The following is a 4770-nucleotide window of genomic DNA, read 5'->3' as shown; positions in this document are numbered from 1 at the left end:
AGTTAGATGATGAAGAAAAGGCAAAGAAAGCTAAAAAATCTAAACCATCTTTTAAAGTACCTGGAAAGCAAAAGGCAGGAAAAGTTGAGGGTGTGAAGAAAAGTAAAACACAAGAACAGAGTAGTATGGATGGTGATGTGTTTACCATGGAGCTTGAATCTGAAAGTACAAGTGTCACAGAAGATAAACAGAAATCTGGAGGAGATGAGAAAAATCACCTATCCTCAGCAGATGAAAGTACCAGTGGCCATGATTTGGATAGTAATGGAATAAACCCTGTTAAAAGTTCTGTAAAGTCAACCCCAAAACCCACTGATTCAAAGGCTGTGCCAATTCCGAAATGTAATACCAAAAAGACTGTAGGCTCCAAGCCAAAGTTTAGTGTGAAACGTAAGAAAGCACAAGATGTCAAGGAAGTCGAGTCTTCTAAAGAGGAAACCCAGGGTACAGAAGTTGCTATGACAAATGCTGGTGAATCCAATGAGGGTAGCACTGTCAAGGATGACAGTCAGAATTTTGATCTTGAATTTGATGATGTTAATGATATACCTGCAGATACAAGTAGTGTAGTCACTGATCAGTTGAATCAGAAAGTTATTGATGATGATAATGATTCACAGCCATTTGAAATCGAACCTTGATTGGCCTGAGTGTTTTGAAAATGCCATGCCTATTTAATTCTTAGTAATTATAAGCTTTGAGTATTCGTGTTGATGTGCCAATTTTAATATGGAATTCTCTGTCAGATGCTGAGAAAGTCATGAATGTGTGGAGAAAATGTTAATTATTTGTGAACTCACATTTGGAAATGTCATTACATCATTTTCCTTTTTAAACTTTACATTGTGCTTCTCTTTGTGATGACGCAAAATAAATATTCAGTTGAGATTTGCATTAAAGGACATTTCAACTTTGTTATTGAAGCAGCTGTACTTGCAAAAATTTATCATCTGTTCCTGTTTGTTGTTGGCTGCATCTGAGGATGTGTTTGTTATCTGTAAAGGTACAAGCGTTTGATGCTAATTTATGAGCCAAAGTCATTGAAAACGTTTGAGAAAGGCCTGATTGAAAATGTATATATAATGTCAGCTTTTGTAACATTTAGTAATTTATAGAAGTGGTGGAAAATAATTGTTTTGCATTACAATGACTTTATTCCAACATGGCATATAATGTACAGTACCATAGTATGGTCGCTCAGTTCTTGATGAAGTAGTCTTTGTGCTTCAATCTGACAAACAAATGTTTTACACTACTATTACTCATTTAGTCTTTGAGCAACACTGTTACAAATTATTATCAATGTTTTAGCACAAAAATCAATCCAAGTAAGTAAGTACAGTGACTAAACCACAAAGGTGATTTTTTATTGAGGAAGGGATGAGCCATATCTACTTGTCCAGGGGCCGCTACTGTATATGAGTTTGTATGCTTGGATATATTATTTGTCATTGCACTGTTCTGTCATTCTCACGAGCCAGAGCATGATTTCCGCTCTGCGGACCTTAACAAAAATCAACATCTTTGCAGGTAGAGCCAAGCTGTTGCTGTAAAGGGGCACATGGTTACTACAATGCTGTTCTTTTTAGACAGATATCCAGATAGTAGACTTCTGAAAAAAGGAACCATTTTACATCTTAATTAGTGGAACTTCTGATTCAAAGCTACAATGTGGGACTATTGAATTTACTGTGACAGTAATCCTAGGATCTAAATCATCAAAACTGCAGTACAATGTGAAAATTTCCTTCACAAATGTCAGTCCATATGATGAGCCATTGTTTAATCGTTAAAGTATTACATAAATACTATACATTTACCTGTTTAGAGACATCTAAAATAATCTGTAGATTCGTTTAAAGAAAGCATACAAATCAAAATTGTTCAAATGTTATCTATTGAATTACATTACTGCACACTCAACAGTTTGTCAGGATAATGTTTGAATTTTTCCAGTAAATTTGAGAAATAGTTTTAGCTGAAAGGAAATAGGAACAATTGTTTAATTCAGAACTAAGTTGTTTTAACTGCTTCATGGGAAACTTCATCTTTGACATATTACATGTGGTAACCATATACATGTTTACATGTACATGCAAGTTTAGTTCTCTGTTTATTCCTGTTGACTTTTTATTATTGTGCATTTCACCCAGTTGTTAAATTAACTTTACTTCTTGAAGTATGTACTGCTCAGTTTTTACTATTCCATATTGATGTTGAATTGCAATTACACAGCAGAAACTCACTACAATAAAATTTACAAGAAAAAATTGTCATTTTCTCTTTTGATTCACTGATCTTTGATTGAACCAGTTACACACCCATTTCATAAAAGTTCAAAGCATTTCATTTCCATCAAGCTACTGCCCTTTTGGTTTGCAGTACAGATTGTAAGGTAAAATTAACGTAACCTGTATTAACACCTCTGCAAAGTGTACCTTTGAGCTCAAATCCCAACTCTTCATACTATCAAAAGTTAATAAATACGACTGAGGGATGGACGTGGTCCCATCTCAAGAGTACCTATGATTACTGACTAGGGGCACTATTCTGCAAGCAGTCAAAAATCTTCCACAAGTCTATTATTATCCAAAGATCTGCCGCAAAACTTCAATCAAATCTTAGAACCACGTCAGTACACTCATTTCTCTGAAAACATTTTGACTCTGAGGTATTGTTTTGTATTTAGACTAGTTTTCTGCTTACAAACATGATCCACATATCCTAATAACAGTATTGCCATCGTAGTGTACATGATGTGAATGCATGCACAGGCGCACGACGACTTTTAAAATCACTTGTCTGTAATTTTAATGTTGACATGCATTTCATTAATAACTGTGCGAACGGAAATCGTGCGGGCAGCTATTGAGACATACAGTGAACAGCGCCCCATGCATGGCTGTGGCCGCTCAGCTGTGTACTGTTAATGTTACTAACTTATTCAATAGGCGAATTTTATAATCACTTGTCTATAATTTTAATGTTGAAACATGTATTTTATTGATAACTGTGCAAAGTTACGGAAATCATGTGGCAGCTTTTGAGACATACAGTGAGCAGCACCCAGCGCTGTGGCCGCTTGGCTATTTGCACAGTTATTAATAAAACGCATGTGTCACAGACAAGTGGTTTTAAAATTCGCTGAGTGTATAAGTAACAGTAGAGCTGAGCGGCCACAGCCGTGCACTGCACTGATGGGTGCCGTTCACTGGATGTCTCAGAAGTTGTCCGCACGATTTCCGTTTGCACATTTATTAATAAAATCCATGTTTCAACATTAAAAACACAGACGTGCGCCTGTGGATGCATGCTATTACCAAACATTTGGTGCAGTCAACAATGCACTTGAATGGAAAGTAGGATGGCATCAACAAATTTTCATAATCGGTAGCCATTCCCACTGAACTCGAGGCTGGTAATTAAAATGGTCAGATATGACATAAAACATGCATTTCAATAAACATCTTTATTGCTTGAAAATGAAGCGAAGATTATATCAATCAGGAGCATTTCATTTGAAAGTGTGTAAGGAAGTATAAGATGGCCGATAGAAGTATCTCTCAAAGCATGTTTGCCACTCTTTTGAAGATGCCTTGGAATTGATATATCATGGGAGAACTTCCGGGGGAAAATTACTTCAGAGTACAGACCTTTGTCCATGTTTCACGAAGAATACAGAAACTTGCTATCAACATTTCAGAGTAACGTTTTCGGTGGAAGAATTTCATCATACAGCTCTACTTTGTCAGAATACTGGCGATGATACCTTAAGTGTTTCCTTCTGTGTTCTTCCGGACACAAGCCAGTCTGTTTTCATCAACCGTCAAATCAATAAACTTTACAATTCTCTATACCTACTCCTCTCCAGAGATGTTTGTGAATGCTGCCTAACTTTGGAATTATCAGCTTCAGTAAATCACTACGGCTTTCCTCCATCCACAAACTCTCTTAAATGTTAGAGTATCTTCACTAGCTTTGTGTTACGAAGGTAGTTTACTAACGTCATCGGCACCATTAAATTTATGAATTAAACCAAATGTGAGCTCAATTAGTAATCGATTTGAGTGCAAAAAGAACAAACACAATATGTGGTAAATGCCCAAGCCAGTTCCCTTTTACGAGGATGTTTACGAAGTTTTGACGCAAAATATGCTTGAATGAAATTCAAATAATTAAAATAGTTAATACTTATTGAATGAATGTTAGAATTTCACGTGATGGGTTTGCATCGTGTAACAGTGATTTTTAAATATTATTTGTGGCATGTAAATCAAGAGCTGTATTGATGTTTGTGATTGGATGTATTATCTTTAATTGAGGGCCATGCTACCTCTATCACTAACGGCAGATAATTTCTACATGTATGAAATAAGCGGCTGTTAAGTTTGAAGACCGAGAGCTTCTACGCTGTTCACGTATCCCAGCGACCTCTCTGGCAAAGCAATGTCCCGATGGAAGACAATTGTCAATATTATACTTGTATAGTACGATGTTTGTACATTAGTCGTGTCTATGAGACAACTCAAGGCCACGAACAAGTTTTATTTCTGCAAGACATCAGTTAACGTATAACTAGTCTAGAATTGAATTGGACACATCGACATACAACACTTACACAATTGTTGCCAATACAATTAGAAAACTTGCAAGCATAATATACAGGATACTTAAATTATAATTACATATAGAAGCTACAGACGAAATAGTCACCGACATAACTATGAGCAAATAAAATCAACTCACCAGTAGTGAAAAGTAGAAGTCCCC

The sequence above is a fragment of the Ptychodera flava genome, chromosome 7 (genome assembly GCF_041260155.1).
Source record: "Ptychodera flava strain L36383 chromosome 7, AS_Pfla_20210202, whole genome shotgun sequence".
NCBI lineage: Eukaryota > Metazoa > Hemichordata > Enteropneusta > Ptychoderidae > Ptychodera > Ptychodera flava.
The sequence above is the reverse complement of the archived record's forward strand: the minus strand, read 5'-3'. Positions refer to the sequence as shown.